The following is a 19,831-nucleotide window of genomic DNA, read 5'->3' as shown; positions in this document are numbered from 1 at the left end:
ATAGTTTGATTAATATGTATCTTTGCATGTTTCTCCTTGGATTTATCTTGTATGGGACTCTCTGCACATCCTGGACGTGACTGACTATTTCCTTTCCCGTATTAGGGAAGTTTTCAACTATAATCTCTTCAAATATTTTCTCATCTCTTTCTTTTTCCCTCCCTCTTCTGGTACCCCTATAATTTGAATGTTGGTATGTTTAATGTTGTCCCAGAGATCTCTGAGACTATCCTCAATTCTTTTCATTCTTTTTTGTTTATTCTACTCTGCGGTAGTTACTTCCATTATTTTATCTTCCAGGTCACTTATCCATTCTCCTGCCTCAGTTATTCTGCTATTGATTCCTTCTAGAGAATTTTTAATATCATTCATTGTGTCACTCAGCATTGATTTTTTGCTCTTTAGTTCTTCTAGGTCCTTGTTAGACGTTTCTTTTATTTTCTCCATTCTATTTCCAATATTTTGGATCATCTTTCCTATCATTACTCTGAATTATTTTTCAGGGAGACTGACTATTTCCTCTTCATTTGTTTGTTCTGGTGACTTTTTACCTTGCTCTTTCATCAGCTGTGTATTTCTCTGTCTTCTCATTTTGCTTAACTTACTGTGTTTGGGGTCTCCTTTTCTCAGGCTTCATGTTCATAGTTCCCATTGTTTTTGGTGTCTTCCCCTTGTGGCTAAAGTTGGCTCAGTCGGTTGTGTAGGCTTCCTGGTAGAGCGGACTGGTGCCTGTGTTCTGGTGGATGAAGCTGGATCTTGTCTTTCTGGTGGGCAGGACCACGTCCATTCATGTGTTTTGGGGTGTCTGTGAACTTATTATGATTTTAGGCAGCCTGTCTGCTAATAGGTGGGGTTGTGTTCCTGTCTTGCTAGTTGTTTGGCATAGGGTGTCCAGCACTGTAGCTTGCTGTCGTTGAGTGGAGCTGGGTCTTAGCGTTGAGATGGAGATCTCTGGGAGAGCTCTTGCTGATTGATATTACCTGGGGCTGGGAGGTCTCTGATGGACCAATGTCCTGAACTCAGCTCTCCCACCTCAGAGGCACAGGCATGACACCTGACCAGAGCATGAAGACCCTGTAAACCACACGGCTCAGAAGAAAAGGAGAAAGAAAGAAAGAAAGAAAGAAAGAAAGAAAGAAAGAAAGAAAGAAAGAAAGAAAAGAAATTAAAATAAAATAAAGTTATTAAAATAAAAATTTAAAAAAAAATTAAAAATAAATAAATTAAAGAGTAATAAAAAAAGAAAAAAAAAGAGAAAAGGAAGAAAGAAAGAAGAGGGCAATGAAACCAAAAAAAAAGTCTACCAATGATAACAAGTGTTCAAAACTATCCTAAAAACAAAACAAAACAAAACAAAAAAACAGACAGACAGAACCCAAGGACAAATGGTAAAATCAAAGTTATATAGAAAAAATCACACAAAGAAGCATACACATGTGCACTCAGAAAAAGAGAAAAATGAAAAATATATATATATCTATATATAAAAAAAGGAAGAGAGCAACCAAATCAATAAACAAATCTACCAATGATAATAAACTCTAAATACTAAACTAAGATAAACATAAAACCATAAACAAATTAGATGGAGAAAGCAAACCCCAAGTCTACAATTGGTCCCAAAGTCCACTGCCTCAATTTTGGGATGATTCAATGTCTATTCAGGTATTCCACAGATGGAGGGTACATCAAGTTGATTGTGTAGGTTTAATTCGCTGCTCCTCAGGCTGCTGGGAGAAATTTCCCTTTTCGTCTTTGTTCACACAGCTCCTGGAGTTCATCTTTGGATTCAGCCCCACCTCTGCATGTAGGTCACCTGAGGGGTCCTGTTCTTCGTTCAGAGAGGATGTGTTTAAAGTAGCAGCTGAATAGGGGGCTCTGGCTCCCTCAGGCCAGGGGGAGGGAGGGGTACGGAATGTGGGGCGAGCCTGTGGTGTCAGAGGCCAGCAAAACGTTGCAACAGCCTGAGATGTGCCTGTGTTGTCCTGGGGAAATTGTCCCTGGATCACAGGACCCTGGCAGTGGCGGGCTGCACAGGCTCCTGGGAGGGGACGTGTGGATAGTGTGACCTGTGCTTGCACACAGGCTTCTTGGTGGCTGCAGTAGCAGCCTTAGCATTTCATGCCTGTCTCTGGTGTCTGTGCTGATAGCTGCAGCTTGTGCCTGTTTCTGGAGCTTGTTTAGCCGGTGCTCTGAATCCTCTCTCCTCATGCACACCAAAACAGTGGTCTCTTTCCTCTTAGTTACTTCCAGACTTTTTCTCGGATTTCCTCCCAGCTAGCTTTGGTGCACTATCCCCCTTCAGGTTGTGTTCACGCAGTCAACCCCAGTCCTCTCTCTGGGATCTGACCTCTGAAGCCTGAGCCTCAGCTCCCAGTCCTCACCCACCCTGGTGGGTGAGTAGACAAGCCACTCAGGCTGGTGAGTGCTGGTTGGCACTGATCCTCTGTGCAGGAATCTCTCCGTTTTGCCTTCTACACCCCTATTGCTGTGCTCCCCTCCCCCCCCACTCCCCCCCCTCCCCACCGCCATCTCCACCAGTGAAGGGGCTTCCTAGTGTGTGGAAACTTTTCTTCCTTCACAGCTCCCTCCCAGAGGTACAGGTCCTTTCCTTATTCCTTTGTCTCTGTTTTTTCTTTTTTCTTTTGCCCTACCAAGGTACGTGGGGAGTTTCTTGCCTTTTGGGAAGTCTGAGGTCTTCTGCCAACGTTCAGTAGGTGTTCTGTAGGAGTTGTTCCACATGTGGATGTATTTTTGATGTATTTGCGGGGAGGAAGGTGATCTCCATGTCTTAAACCTCTGCCATCTTGAAGGTCTCCCTATAGTTCTTATAAACAATTATACCTATTAATTTGTTTTAGTATTTATCAATTACTAGGATTATTTTTATATGATCTCTGGATATTTGTTTATTGATTGGTTAAAGTGATTGAAAATCATTCTGAACTGAACATAGAGAAACTCATCTACACATTAGCAGGATAAATTCATCATCTTGTCATTGGTAGCTATTGTTATAATCATCATCATTACCAACACAAAATAGTGTGGATTCATTCTTAAAAGGTAATTTTTTCAAGTCAACCAAACCCCTGATAATGATTTCCACCCCGTAGGTGAGATAAATTTTACATACTTCATTGGGTCATAACATTTAGATTCTGAAGAAACCAGGAATACTATTTCCTTTAAAGAAAACTCTTGGTAAGGATTAGTTATGGCTGATTTGGTACCCATTTTCAGAAGTGAACAAACCTTGCTTTCTATCTAGAATAGGGATAATGTTTTTGTTACTAAATTACCTCTTTATGTAACTATGGAAATCAACTCCCACATGGATTAAGGAGCAGCTCTAACTTGGTAGATATGAAGAAATAAAATCATGTTTGAAAGGATTCATATAACAATAGCAATCTCTTCTGTGCTTTACAAAGATTCACAGGCAACAGATTCAGCTTTAGACGATGAGAAGAATTGAATTTGAAGCTAAATTATATCTGTTATGAATCTTTATTATGAAAAATAAAGTTCCACTAAAGGCTTAAGTTATCCTCAGAATGCAGTTTACTGCATCAAAGATGCTTTGCCATTAAAATAAACCTTTGTGCGAGTTAGGAGAATTGGGGCAAAATTCTGATTTTGTTACCAGATGATCTGGAATAAGTTAGCTACCTCATTTTGAATGGCAGTATTAAATGGAAATGTCTTTTTACTCTGAAAATCTGTGTACTTCTTTAGTAAATCCTCTCAGATACGTAAGAATTTTTGAATGACAGTTTTAATTTCTCAAAGTGATACAATAAGAAAACTCAAACATTCTCTCACTGATTGCTAAGGGCTTTATCTTGAACTGGTAGTTAAATTGGAGAGTCTAGCCCAAGCAGCGTTCTGTCATGCAACAACCTCTAAGACGCTCATCGTTCTTTCGTTGGGTTTAATGATGTGCACAAAGACAATTTATGACTCATGAGATGCTTATGAACCTTAAACATGGACTTAAGTGAATTTTGTGTACCTAGGGAACTTGGGTCAATGAGGAATTTTGTTATGTGCTTAGAAATCTCTACCCTTTCATAAAGCCTTTGCAAAAGTGATGTTGGCAAATGGGGTCAGAAGAAAATTATAGAAAAACACCTTCTCTGTAGATTATTTAATCAGGCTTTATAAATTATATTTAATACTAAACATCAGTCCTGCAACTTTGTTGACTTGTAACCCAGTAGACAAAATAAAGTATCTATTATTTTAGACGTTTGAGGAAATTATCACCTAAATATAGATGGAGCCCTTCTCATCAATGGCTACAGTCAGTTACTATTGTAAAAGTTATATAATGCAACATCCTTAAAAATGGCATTGCTCAACTGCTAGTCTAAAATGAGCAGAAGTAAAGAGAACAGATGCAATTAGAGTCTGATGATAACCTGTAGTAGGGGAGTCATGGAGTTGCCACATCTCTGCACTTCCTGTTCAGAATCTTTAGGTTCAGCACCATGGATAGGCTTAGCTCTCTCAGTCCCAAACTTCCAGAGTATGCTTTAAAAACATATCATATTCCTTTATTTGGCACCGTATTGTATGTCTATAAATTCTTCCAGTATCTAAACAACTTCCTATGAAACACTCCAATTTTGTTAGCAAGTTTTAAATCACCTAAGTCCCTAAAGTATCAATCCAACTTATTATAATGGGCTGACTGCTGGTCCTTAAGAGCTTTTTGCTAAGTGTGTGAAAAACTTCTATATATAATCCAATAGACTTTTTAAGGTGCAATTTAATCATGAAACTATTGTAAAATACAAATATTTGGAAATATTCCAAAACACATGTAAAATGGAGTCCAAATGATTATGTTGTGTTCAAAAGTCAAATATAAAATTCAAATTCCATCAGAATACTGTGAGCACATAGAATTTACTTTTCAACAGTCCATTAACTATTTGCTTGGGGGTGATTTGCCTTAGGAAAAGGGGAAAACTCAACAACCCATTTTGTGCCAAAATTAATTCTAACAGTAATACATTTCGTGCTCCACTGACTTTCAATTTATTACCAGTGGAGCTTGGTTGATTGTTTTGATCTTCAGTTTATTGGTAATGAAGTAGGATTTACTGTGCCACCACCTTTCAGTAACATAAATGTTACTTCATTGAGCTGGTGCCTCAGTGCAAAGCATGACAAGAAAATTATTTGTCTGTCTTTGATTAAAATCATAATACTTTTGAGTGTGGTAGAATGTTTAATGTCAAACTTGTCTCCATGCATATTTATTTTTGCAATTTCAACTCTTAGGAAGTAAAATGTGTTAGTCAAAGGAGCTGCCATTGCAATTTGATTACACTAACACCAGATGGCAGTGGGGATAGGTCCCAAGGTATTAGATATTAGATTATAGGTAAGTTTACACCCAAAACACTATATAGCCTTTAAAAAGAGGTAATATTAAAATTCAAACAATACACTCAAGGACTATTTTAAAAACAACTTGTTAAAATACAGATAAATCTAATGATACATATTTCATTCCTTAATAAGTCTCAATTTTTTTTACATGTAATTTATTTTTGGATTTGAAAACCTAGTTTCAGTGTCAAATAAAGGATTATTTTATTAAAGTTTTTTGTTATTTTGTTTGGATTTTTGCTTTATTTCTTATTACCAGTATTTTCAATACCAATTTTCTGGCAATTTCCCAATAAGTACAGAGATGTTTTGTTTTTCCTTTTGTCTTAAAAAAAAAAAAAAAAAAGGTGTGCATTCTTTTTGCTCCATATATATACATCCTAATGTAGGCTCTTTTACATTTAGTTTAATGTAGATTCTCTTGCAAAATTACTTTCACCAGATGATATTTTTTAGATTGATTGTCTAGAAAGCACTAATATATTCTTTCACGTATTCTAGTATATGAATTTTACCTTTCTTTGAAGAATTTCTAGAAGGACTTTAGGGTTAAGATGGCACAATGTTAGCCATGTCTTATGTGAACATTGAGAGGCCAGACATAACAAGACATAGAGGGGATGTTTGTAAGGGAAAACAAGAATCTATACTCTCCTCTAAATATTTTGCTTGGGAAAATGCTTGGATGGTGTTTTCATTCATTAGGATAGGTGTATGGACTAGAGGCAGGGCAAGCAGTTTTCAAAATACAATAATGGATTATTTCTGATATTTTGTATTTGAAGTGCATCTGTGAATTCCAAGTAGTGACATATCATTGTAGTTATGCATATTTGTTTAAAGATCATGCAGGAGATCTGACATAGTTGTATGGATCTGAGAATAATCATCAACATATAGGTAATAGTTGATTCTGCATTAAGTCTAATGGTGAATTACAGGGTTCTTCTAACATTTTAGAAACAGACTAAGAAAGTTGAATGGAGATTGATATCCCACTATATGGAAGAGGCAAAAATGTCTTTATAATATGAAAATCTGAACTTGTCACTTTGTTCCTGTTAGATTATTTATTGGTGAATAACAAACTACCCCAAAGCCTAGTGACCTAAAACATAGCCATTTTTATAATGTCTTATGATTGTATTGGTCCAGAATTCCAGGTGCGAATGAGATGAATTATTCCTCTTTTACATTTAACATGGATAGAGTTCATTGTGAGCTATTCAGGGGCAGATGTTCTCGTCTGGAGGATCCATGGCAGCTTCACTCACATGTCTGATGCCTGGGCAGGGATGGTCGAAAGACTGGGCTGAGCTGAGATAATCAACCATAGTACCTATGAGGGGCCTCTTCTGCATAGTCAGACTTCTTACAGGGAGACTCACGGCTCCCAGAGAGTGTTCCAAGGAATTTGAAGTGGATTCTGGCAGTCTCTTAGCGCATGTGCCCAGCACCTGACATATCGTTTCTGTCATATTCCTTTCATCAGTGTTATTACGAGGACCAAAAGGAGTAAAAGGAGTAAAATTAGACTCAAAAGGAGTAAAATTAATGGACTCCACTTCTCAAAAGGGAGAAGCGACAATTTGAACCATCTTTAATTTACCACATTACTCTTCTGCTCAAAATGTCTTCTCTCTATATATATTTTTTAAATTAATTAATTTATTATTTATGTTTGGTTGCATTGGGTCTTTGTTGCTGTGTGCGGGCTTTCTCTAGTTGCAGTGAGCGGAGACCACTCTTCATTGAGGTGTGGGGCTTCTCATTGCGGTGGGTTCTCTTGTTGTGGAGCACGGGCTCTAGGTGTGCAGGCTTCAGTAGTTGTGGCACAAAGGCTCAGCAGTTGTGGCTCGCGGGCTCTAGAGTGCAGGCTTAATAGTTGTGGCACCCAGGCTTAGTTGTCCCGCAGCATGTGGGATCTTCCTTGACCAGGGCTTGAACCTATGACCCCTGCATTGGCAGGTGGGCTCCCCAGCACTGCACCATCAGGGAAGCCCTCTATATATCTTTTTAAAGGCATTTAAGATTATTACCTGACTGCTTTGTTTCATCCATGCATTTATTAAAGTTTATATTTCAGAAAACATGAAGTTGTCTAACTGTATTGAGCAAGCAGGTATTATTCTAAGCACTTCACATATATTGACACACGCTATTCTCCTAATAACCCGTGATATAGTTTCTTTCTAACAAATAAAGAAACCGAAACATAGAGAATTAACTTTTCCTAAGTTCTCAGTTAGGTGTGGAGTTGTATTTGAACCTGGAAAATGTGGTCCCAAAGTCCTTGCTTCGAACAATTAACATTGGCTTCTAGATTTTCTCTTTTCCCTGGGTAAACTTTTTATTGGCTTATCCATGTGGCAAAAGTTGAAGTGTTTTTTTTCAATACCAGCTCAGTTAATACCTCCTCTGAGAAGCTTCTTTAGTACTTTTGCACATGCATCCACTTTAGCAATGATTATATTCTTTGATGATTTGTTTTGCACGGTTTGCACACTAGAGGGCAGTACATGCATCCTCTAATTTTACAACCTAAGTCTTAGCACAGTGCCAGGCACATGATTGATGCTCTGTAATTACTTTATGAAAAAAATTTATGACTAGAAGTGTCTCAGTGAACTAGTTTTTCCTTCACATTGTACCTTGTGGGCTTACACTGAAGCCTGAACAAGTTTTATGTCATTATGTTCATACTAGAACATATTTTAAAAATATAAGGAGATGGACAAATATTCTCCTTGGGTCTGAATCCTAATATATACATTTTATAATCTTAAGATTTTTTTCCCATGCTAGTAATACTTAAAGGGTTCAATTTTCAATGGAATGTTTTATTTTAGGAGCTCTCACTTTGTGTGAGGAGATTATAAATGTCGTACTTTTCTAGCTAAGGTTTCACAGTGAGACATTGACTATATAAATATTCAGTGGCATTGGAGAATACTAAGAATATTATTGCAGTTAGTGTAGCTATCTGGAGAATGAGCTAAGAAAATCCATATTTAATTAAAACTAAAATTGCAGGGCATATTATATGTAGGAAAGAAATGATATACATGTATGGTATTCATTTAATGCTTAATGAGAACATCTGGTCATATTCTAGATTTTAAATTTAGACTGCAGAATAGGGAAAGGCCTTCTTTCCCACAGGCTACAATAGAAAGTCAAAGCTTAAGTGATATAATGAGTAGATTTATGCTATTCAATTGTGGTGACTCTAAACCTTAATATAAAATTATACTGCGGAGGATGAGAGGTTCTCACAGAAGACAGGAACCAATATTTATCTGGTAATCAAGGAGCTGTGCAAGAAAGAACAATGAATGCATAATACACACAAACCCTTACCAGATAAATTATTTGGTCAGTAATCCTTCAGAAGGAAATAGAGCCTTTAAAAGAGTTTGGTACAAACACAAAGAGAGAGAGTGTTCATAGAATTATATTTTCAAAGGAGTGATTTTCAATGACTTGAATGAGGCTAACTGGGTATCAGTGCAACATTATATAAACATATCTTCGTCAGATTGAGCTCAACAGAAATGCTCAGGAAGATCCAAATGGTACTTTTGAAATAGCATACCACCTAATTAGTGTTGAGCCATGGTTAAAATCAAAATGGCAAACGAAATGTAAAACAATTTTTCATTTATTATGAGATTAAAAAATTTTTAATTATTTGCTAAAGAAGTCCAAAAAAAGGATACAATAGAATTGGATATGAATTAATGGTGGTGATCCTTACATTGGTAAAGGAGGTGATGTTACACAAAGAACAAGGTGAATCCAAAGTGCTTCTGTAAATATTTATATTAATGCAGAATAATTTTTCACTGAGCTCTGATTGGAAATGCTGTTATCTTATATTTTGTATAGTATTAGGTCAATGAATAAATCACAGAAGACCTTTCAAATAATCATGAAATAATAATCTTAATAACCAAGAACTAGAATAATCAAGGGAAAGGCATTAATTTTATTCTTGTCTTTTAACAGCCATCTTTCTCTTTGAACTTTAGATGCAAAGGTTACAAAGATTAATTTTATAAATATAAAAATTGTCTAGTTAAATAGTGCTTATGGTGTGCTAAACAACTGAAATATATAATTACATCTTTGTTAACCTGAATTCCCTTGGACCAATTATTACCCATATCTTTTACTTCTAAATCTAGTGTAGGCTAGGAACTATTTGTATGAAAGAAAGGTTCTGTAATGTACACTCCAAATTACATGTTAGTGTTCCTGTGCTTTGCCAATTGTTTATTCCGAACAAAAATAAATGGTTCTTGCATTTTGGAGAGTCCATCAAAATTTAATATTTAAAGCTATTATTTTGGTTTCTTGAATCAAAGTATATTTGGCTAGGTACTATTCAATATAAACAAAACTGATGTACAACAATTATTTCTTTTACCCCCCTTTAGATTGAAAATAATTAAAGCAGACTCTTTAAATAGAATCATACCTTTTCTTTTTTCTTTAACAGGGACAAAAATAAATGGATAAGGAAAGACTGTGTCATGCTCACAGACCATGTATATATATATATATATTTTTTAATTGATGCTATATCCCCAACACCTATTCACAATAGTAGGTGCTCAATATTTATTGAATGTTTAAGTGAATACATGGCACAGGCAAGTGATGCTAGCTAAATCGTATGAAACTGCTTTAAGAAGTTTATGCTTAATGAGAATCTAGCAGTTTGAAACGAGCTCCCAAAATGCCCGGCTTTTGCCTCGAATTCCCCCTGGTCGCCTGAAGGTGAAATTAACCTTTGTGAATTCTCAACAGAAATAGCTTCTAACTCTAAGTTTAAGAAACTAGAATTGTTCAGAAGACTGATTACTACTTAAGATTAATCACTGGTGAAATTATTTAGTGACCAAGACTTTTTTTGCAATACGAAGTTAGTTTCATGAGTCAAGTGTTTAATTACAGAGTCTAGTCTATGGATTCTGCTCACATCCATTTCTACATTAGCATGTAGGGGATGAAGTTCTTCAGTCCAGGATCTTGGGTGTTCTCTTGGACAGGAAATAGATGAGCACACTCCATATTTGTCCGCTTGACCAAGTCCCTGTCAAAAGACATATTCTTTTTCTACATCTGTAGTAGCTTCAAGTCTGGCATGGGAAATGTTCTATTTCTTTAAGACTACATATTTCCAAGTGTGTAAATTTAATGCTGCTGTTCCGGCTTAACTTTCAATTCCAGATATCATTTCTTTCATTTCTAATGCATGGGGATGGGTGATGTATTGATTTCTCACAATTTCTACAAGAATTATTTTAAATTTTGTTGTAGTTTCTGAACCCACTTGAGAATCTGATAAAAAATATTGATACTCTTACTAGGAAAAATTACATCTACATAAGAATTATATATACTGTAATTATATATAAATACAATTTTATATATTATACACATAATTATACTAATATATATATAAGAATTATATCATTGTGTTACTTTTTTCCTTCCTCTTCCTAGTTTTTGAATTAGCGTTAAATAGGATACTGTCCAGATTCTTGAAATATTTTCATTTCCGTCATGGTTATAACATCAAATTTGATGCATGCTCAAATTGACAACAGCAATCATGAGGGAAAAGGTTTTGAATCTTACTTTGTGTTATGAAGTTTGTCATCTCTATTTTCTTGAGACTTTTTTTTCTTCTTTTTTGTTGTTATTATTATTATTATTATTATTATTATTATTATTATTATTTTAATTTATGTATTTATTTTTGGCTGTGTTGGGTCTTCGTTTCTGTGCGAGGGCTTTCTCTAGTTGCGGCGAGCGGGGGCCACTCTTCATCGCGGTGCGCGGGCCTCTCACTGTCGTGGCCTCTCTTGTTGCGGAGCACAGGCTCCAGACGCGCAGGCTCAGTAGTTGTGGCTCACGGGCCCAGTTGCTCCGCGGCATGTGGGATCTTCCCAGACCAGGGCTCGAACCCGCGTCCCCTGCATTGGCAGGCAGATTCTCAACCACTGCGCCACCAGGGAAGCCCGAGATTTTTGTTATTTTGGGGTTTGGGGTGTGCTTTTTGTTTTGATTTTGCCAACTGTAACATGAAAGCAGATACCACAGCTTTAGTTATGCTGATTTAGTTTAAAAGAATTTACATATATTGAAAAAAGAATATATATATGACAGAGAGAAATATTAATATGTACTAATACACACAGAATTTGGCAGAGGTTTAATGAACATATCTGGAATTTATATTTGTATAATATGCCACAAAAGTTTATGGAGCCACAACCTGCAGGAAGAAATTCAATATCTAATGAGGAAGAAAAAAGAGATATGATGGGATGAAGGAGATATATAGAAAGAAAACAACAATAGAGACCTCTCCAGTGATATCATGGGACCAAACTAGTCAAGTATTTTGTGGTCAAGCACCTTCCTTTCCTTCTTCCCCCAAATTTAAAATATCTCTTTTTTATCCCCAGATCTTAACATTTACTGCTTTCAGGAAACCCTTGGGTATTCAGAAACAAATTGCATAGTAGGTATATTTTGGGGCAAAGGTCAAGAGAAACTATTTGTTCCTTGTCAGATACCAATTTAATCAAAAGCAGTAAATGAATACTTTAAAACAAGAGACAGACATTCATTGAAAGGAATTTTCAGTAAAATCCTTTTTATTTTCTTATGCCAGTTTAATCAATAAAAATCAGACCTTAATTTGCAATAGCTTTTAAGTCTCTGGCAGTGGGCTTTTTCTCCTCAAATGGCTTCCAAGGACTAAGCTGAATGGAAAAATACTTCCCATCCTTTGGCTCAGCTGGGGCTTCTGCTGAAACCACATGTAAGACCCCATCATTACTTTGCCTCCTTCTATTGACTCTGTGCCCATGATTGTTCAACGTTGGTAACACCCAAATATAATGTTTCCTTTCTCATTTCACTGAGAAGTTTGTTGATTATTTAATAAAGATTTACAAAGCAGCAAGTATGCAAACAGTCTCCTGGATAGACCCAAGTTATACAAACTAAAGGCTATATCACATAAAATCACTTTCTCTTGGTATAACATAAGTTATCTTAGATTTGATGTAACATGTTCTCCTAATGGTGGTTTACAAATTATGTATGTTCATAAATGAGCAGGTTTCCTTCTCCAGGCAAATGATCAAGAATTCCCCTTAACACATTGAGATGGAAGCATTCCAGAGGACCCCTGGTACAGGGACTTGGAGATAAGAGACAATGTTACATAGTTTGACTGACTCCTGCATTTAGGTTCAAATAACCTTCTCAGTTATCTCTGTCACCCAAGAAATCTTACAGTGGCTGAGTCTTAGCAAGTCACTTACTGGGTAGAAGATGAGTCCAACTCACTTGTTTGCTATAGAGTCTGATCCATTATCAGTTCAATGATGAAGAAGAAAGAAGAATTTAAAGATGAGGAGGAAACATTGTTCATTAGTAATATCATCTGTTACTACCAGGTCAACTATAAGACAAGTAAGCCCACCACAGTTCTAACTAAAGGTAGTACCAGGAACTAAGTGAGGAAAGTCTGACCTATAAACAAAACTATTTTTCACACAAAAAGTGTTTCTTTTTCTTTACTGATATTATTAAAATATTATTGGTAATAATAAAAACAAAATGCAACCATTTTTAGAGTTTTTATGACGCACTCACAAAGGAAGATATCCATGAATTATTATATGAATGCAAAGATTCATCTCATTCGCTAAAACTTGCTCTCTTCTCCTGAGCCTCTCAACTTAGCAGAGCTCTACTTAGTGAGAAGTTCCCTGTATGTACATCATTTTATTTTCCATGGTCTTCCTAAATTGGAACATAATTTCATTTCATAGTCTCCTGTGTGCATTTGACCATGTCACCTTTCCCAACAAATATGTCACCCTTAAGAAAACAATTATTATCCAAAGTAACACTAATAACCAGTACCACCACCTAAAAAAGACTGATTTTTTTTAACTTGGTGCAGGACATATTTAAATGAATAAACGTTGTGGTCAACAGTATACTTACAACATAAGCCAGTTTGTTTATTCCATCAAGCCTACACAGTGGACTCTGGGCCAGGAGACCTTAGTATTAAGGCTTGCAGCACTGCCTCAACAAACAGAGCTATCTCTGTTAGGTGGGAAGAAAAGGGAAATCTCTTAGCATAGCAAATCATAGCAATGATGCTTTTTTTTTTACCCTTCAGCAAGTCAATAGTGAGTGTCACATACTTTTTCTATGCCTACTATATTTATATTATAGAAGCAGTATAACCAGTATGATGTTATGGAATACTTCTCCTGAATATGTTTTTAGGTTTTGCCAATTTGAATGTCTTTTTCATTTAAATTGAAATCATGTTGGAATGATAATTTTTAAAGGAATCTGAAAATTCTAGTGATCCATGTTTTAAAGAAAAAGACACAAACAATGATCCTAACAATTATTTAATGAAGTTGAATACTTTACACAATTAATATAATGAGCGTATATCAATAACACTTGGAAAAAATTTTTAACTTATTAGCAACAGGAACATCAATAGTTAATCCTCTTTCATTGCCTATTGTTTCATCAGTTTGTCATTTGAAAATTCATTTTTTTAAACTAAGCACTTGTTCACCTATAGGATTTGCTGCATGCAAGGAATTGAGGGCCAATTTCCATTTGGGCAATCAATTTTGAGACCTATCAAAGGGCGAAAGGAAGAAGTTCCATGTCCCAAAAATTTCTGAGAAATTAAGTTGTGAAAGAAAGTACTAATCTTTATCTTTGCTTCTGGAGCTTGGGTGGTAAATTTCCTTCCATTAGCACCTAGTAAAATCTACCCTAGAGGCTGGGAAATGATTCCACCACACATACTACATGGATGCTGCTGCTAGGTTGGCTGCCCCTGATGCATTTGGAAGAAGGATGTATCTGCCATCTCTGTGACCACTACCACCTTTGCTGCCATGGTGGATCTGACAGCAGAGTCTTCATTCATTTCCTGGACACTCATGAATTGGCTCAAAAAGTAACCCATGGCACTTCCAACATCTATATTAAAAACAAGGTTCTGTCTGGTAAGGTGAGGGATTTCTTAATATAGGATGGAGATTCAGATGCTGGGCAGAAAAACTATAACAATAAATGTTCTTATAACTTTTAATCCGCAATAGTCTTGACTGTGTCACTTTTCCTTTACTCTTTATAGTGAGAGTTTGTTGCCAGCATTATCAAATTTCAGTTGATTTTCTTTAAGGTGTGTTTAATTATTAGATAATAATTTTGTGAGCCTGATAAGCTATTGACAATCTATCAGCTCAACAGTCCGATCAAGATTTAAAGAAGTAAAAAAATGAGTGCAGTGTAGAGCATGGCAGAAATGGGCAAAAGGGAATAGCCGAGGCTGGAATTTTAGGTAAAGGTACTAATTACACAATCCTGTTGTTAAACCCCTGATAACAGCTATTTTATATGTGATCAGACTTGTCTGGTTTTAAGAATTACCTTGAGAACTTGTTATAAATAAAGATTTCTAGGATCAACCCAGATCAAGTGAATTAGTCACTCTTAGTCCTTGACAGGTTTAAGATGTTCACGAAGATTCTTGTGCTCAGATTAGTTTGGGAAATTCGATTTTATTTGTTGACATTAGATTCTAAATTGCAGTCAGTTAATCTAAACTGCCCCAGTGAGTCCTCAGTTTCATGGGTTGGCTGTGATAACTAGGTAACTGCTGTTTAAAGAGACTAAGCCCTGCCCTTCGGCTGGCACCTAGGAATTCTTGACCAGAACTTCTTTTATTTACTAAATAACTCTCTAGGATTTCCATTAACTCTTCTGGCCTTTAAGATACAGTGAAAAAATAACTTACTATGTCAGAGTTATAGCTTGTAAATTCCCTCCTGGCCTAACAGCTTTTTAAATCCCTCAAACATGAAAGCATGGTATATGATATATATCTGTTTAATAAGACTTCTTTTTCTGATTGACTGAATACTTGCCTATATCATTTATTTTAAAGTGTCCTCTTTCTATTGATCCAGATACTTGGGACAGATCCATTTTAAAAGTCATTATAATAAAAGAAGCAGTTAACACTTCAGGTCTTTTCTATATATATATATATATATATATATATATATATATATATATATAGAAAATAAGATGCATTTCCTATGAAAAAGTGTTAATGTACTTTCTGTTAAAGTTATCTACTTGACTTTCCAAAACTACAGATGTTTATCTACAATTGGGAGGAAATGTGTATTTTGGACTTAGTTATCTGACCTCTTTAAGACTAAGGGACATGTGTATGATGTGTGATGTTTAATGTAGGCTTCAGGGTATGTGTCTGTGTGTGTGTGGTATGTGGTGTGTATGTATGTGTGTTATCTGTGTTGTTAGGGTAGGTTTGTGGGAATCTGTGTGTATGTGTGTGTGTGTGTGTAGTGTATAGATAGAGATAAAGATATGTGGGTATGTTATGTGTGTATGTTTGTGTGTATCTACATATTTTTATTAAAGATTTTAGACCATCTTTACTTTTGGCACTCTCAGGAGGAATACCATGAACTATCCAGTGTCCTTTTTGATATTAATAGATCCCCAGGTACTTAAAAAATGTCCACCTGTTGCTGGCCCAGATAAGCATTTCTGAATTCTTTGTGCTCCTTTATTTTTCAATATCTGGATTCTCTTTGAGAATAAATTGAATCAAGGGAAATAATGTAAAGATATTGGAATAAATCAATTAACCTTTACAAAACTAAATGCCTGAAAAGGCTTCAAGTGTTTATTTTTAGTCTATTTCCATACTTCAAGGAAGGAATGTCTCTAAATTTCCTGTTTGATGCCTTTCTTTTCCCATTGTTTTTCTTGCATTGGGACATTTATTTAGTTAATTCTGGCTGTGGTATTTCTATTTTGTGACACATAACTATTTTCTCCCTTTATAAACATTTCTCCAGAATAACTACCTAGTTAAACACTTAAATGAATCTCAAATTGTTTTGGTTTATTACTAGCTTTCCTCATTTCTCTCAAATAAAACAACAAATTTCATGAAAGGAGAGAAACTTTCACATATATTTCTTTTTAAGTTTCCTAGGCTTAAAACCTGGGTGCTAGGCAAAAAGTGTGTGTTCAATGAATAATTACTGATTTCAATGATAAGATTTGGATCATGAAGTTTTTTGATATATGTGTGAGGTCCACCTTTGACCTGAACTGATAGAAATGTAGGTGAGTCTCATAAAAGAGCTTGAGAAAGAAACTGCCTTCTTCTCATTCATTGTATATTTTTGTCTTAGGAGAGACATCTCCTAAGGTATATATCTTCTCCCAAAAATGTCTAAACCAGAGGAAAAAAGGTGTTTTCATGAAGTGGATGGAATATTGGGAATAAAAGGTAACAAGTGGAAGGAAAATCTATAATGAGAAAGATGAATCCAAAAAGGAAGTAAAAGGAATACAAGTGAGAGAATTATTGAAGATTGAACCAATATATAAGAAGGAGTAGAGAGTATAATAAGGAAGAAAGTGGAAGATCTGGTATTTAAAGACACGGGTTAGTTAAATTCAGTAGAAAGAGCCTAAAAAGTATTATACACTATCATATAAATTCTTCAGTCTGGATAGTATACAAATTGTGAATAGAAAATAAAAATCAGTTTCAACTGGAATCTCTCACTGAGTTCAAGGGTATATAATAAGTTCTCTCTTCTTATATAACAGGTGGTGACATGGACCAATCGAAAATTGACCTTGCTGTGACATAGGGGGAGATAGGTGACTCTTTAAAAAAGTTCCAGTTAGAATGCATTCACTCATTGCAGAAGATACTGTGAGACCACAACGACTCTGAGCACCCTCTTCAAGTCCCCTACTCTCCTCTATTCTCCATACATGTGATACAAAGGAGCTGAGGGACCCAGCAGAGCTGAGATTCAATGTCATTATCACTGCATTTAACATATGATAGCATTCCTGAAAGAAGAGTGTATAGAAATAGAAATAGGTTGTCTTAGAAATGGAAATAGGAGAATGGGAAGATTGGAAATTGTCTAATTGTCTCTCTCCCTACTTTTAATCTGCCTGGTATAAGCATAATCTTAAAAATTTTGTACTTTCTAGTCTAGACATCATTTTTCAGTAACAGGTAAGACCAAATTGGTTTAGAGTAGTAAGAACTGTAAGTTTCAGGAACACTGAAATATTTTAGTAGAATTTATTGTTTTATTTACCATCTTTGCATTTATAATCCATAACACACTTATTAAACTTTAGGCACTTTCTTGTTTTAAACCCCAAATTGGTTACTAATGAAATTTCTCTCCCTAGCCTTCTCTAAAAGATGTCTAAGATTTAGTAAACAGAAAGAAGACATCTGTGGAGAAAGGGGAACAGAACACACCAATTCAGGACCAGAAGAAAAATATAATAATTGTGGTAGGCAGAATTCTAAGATGACTCCCATGATTCTTGAGCTCTGGTGTATACATTCTGCATAACCTTCTTTATTTAACTTAGAATATAATGGCATATCACTCTTATGGTTATTTAATGCTATATGGCAAATAAGAAATTTTTCAAATGTGATTAAAATTCCTAATCAGTTCATCTTAAAGTAATCATAGAAGAATCTCCTAGATGTGCCTGAATTAATCAGGTGACCAGGTGAGGACACTTTAAAAGAGGATTCAGAAATCAGAGAGAGAGAGAGATTTTCTCTTGATGGTCTTGAAGAGGCAAACAACCATGTTGTGAACTAACTGTTTAGGGACAGGGTACATGGAAAGGACCCTAGGACAGCCTCTAGGAGTAAGAAAACTTTGATCAACAGCCAGCATGAAAATCAGAAATTCAGTTCTACAGCTGCAAATAACCAAATTCTGCCCAAAAATCAGTGAGCTTGGAAGAGGATGTGAGCATCTTTTTTATGATTACTGTTAGAAATTATGCATCATTTTCCCTTATTTTACTTTTAATCTATCTTTTTCTTTCTACTTAATTGCTTTATTTGGGTCTTGCTATTTTATTTAGTCTGTCAATATTTGCCTTTAGATCAGAGTGCTTCATATGGTCACCTTACATTTGATAAAGGAGGCAAGAATACACAATGGAGAGAAGAGAGCCTCTTCAATAAGTGGTGCTGGGAAAACTGTACAGCTACATGTAAAAGAATGAAATTAGAACACTCCCTAGCACCATACACAAAAATAAACTCAGAATGGATTAAAGACTTAAATGTAAGGTCAGACACTATAAAACTCTTAGAGGAAAACATAGGCAGAACACTCTATGACATAAATCACAGCAAGATCCTTTTTGACCCACCTCCTAAAGAAATGGAAATAAAAACAAAAATAAACAAATGGGACCTAATGAAACTTAAAAGCTTTGGCACAGCAAGGGAAACTATAAACAAGACAAAAAGACAACCCTCAGAATGGGAGAAAATATTTGTAAATGAAGCAACTGACAAAGGATTAATCTCCAAAATATACAAGCAGTTCCTGCAGCTCAATATCAGAAAAGCAAACAACCCAATCCAAAAATGGGCAGAAGACCTAAATAGACATTTCTCTAAAGAAGACATACAGATTGCCAACAAACACATGAAAGGATGCTCAACATCACTGATCATTAGAGAAATGCAAATCAAAACTACAGTGAGGCATCACCTCACACCAGTCAGAATGGCCATCATCAAAAATTCCACAAACAATAAATGCTGGTGAGGGTGTGGAGCAAAGGGAACCCTCTTGCACTGTTGGTAGGAATGTAAATTGATACAGCCACTATGGATAACAGTATGGAGGTTCCTTAAAAAACTAAAAATAGAACTACCATTTGACCCAGCAATCCCACTACTGGGCATATACCCAGAGAAAACCATAATTCAAAAAGTGTCATGTACCAAAATGTTCATTGCAGCTCTGTTTACAATAGACAGGATATGGAAGCAACCTAATTGTCTATTGACAGGTGAATGGATAAAGAAGATGTGGCACATATATACAACGGAAAAGTACTCAGCCATAAAAATAAATGAAATTGAGTTATTTGTAGTGAGGTGGATGGACCTAGAGACTGTCATACAGAGTGAAGTAACTCAGAAAGGGAAAAATAAATACCATATGCTAATACATATATATATGGAATCTAAAAAAAAAAAAAAAAAAAAAGTTCCGAAGAACCTAGGTGCAGGGCAAGAATAAAGACACAGATGTAGAGAATGGACTTGAGGACACAGGGAGGGGGAAGGGTAAGCTGGGACGAAGTGAGAGTGTGGCATGGGCATATATACACTACCAAATGTAAAACAGATAGCTAGTGGGAAGCAGCTGCATAGCACATGGAGATCAGCTCGGTGCTTTGTGTCCACCTAGAGGAGTGAGAGGGAGGGTGGGAGGGAGACACAAGAGGG

The sequence above is a fragment of the Balaenoptera acutorostrata genome, chromosome 18 (assembly GCF_949987535.1).
Source record: "Balaenoptera acutorostrata chromosome 18, mBalAcu1.1, whole genome shotgun sequence".
Classification (NCBI taxonomy): Eukaryota; Metazoa; Chordata; class Mammalia; order Artiodactyla; family Balaenopteridae; genus Balaenoptera; species Balaenoptera acutorostrata.
This window is presented reverse-complemented; position numbering follows the sequence as displayed.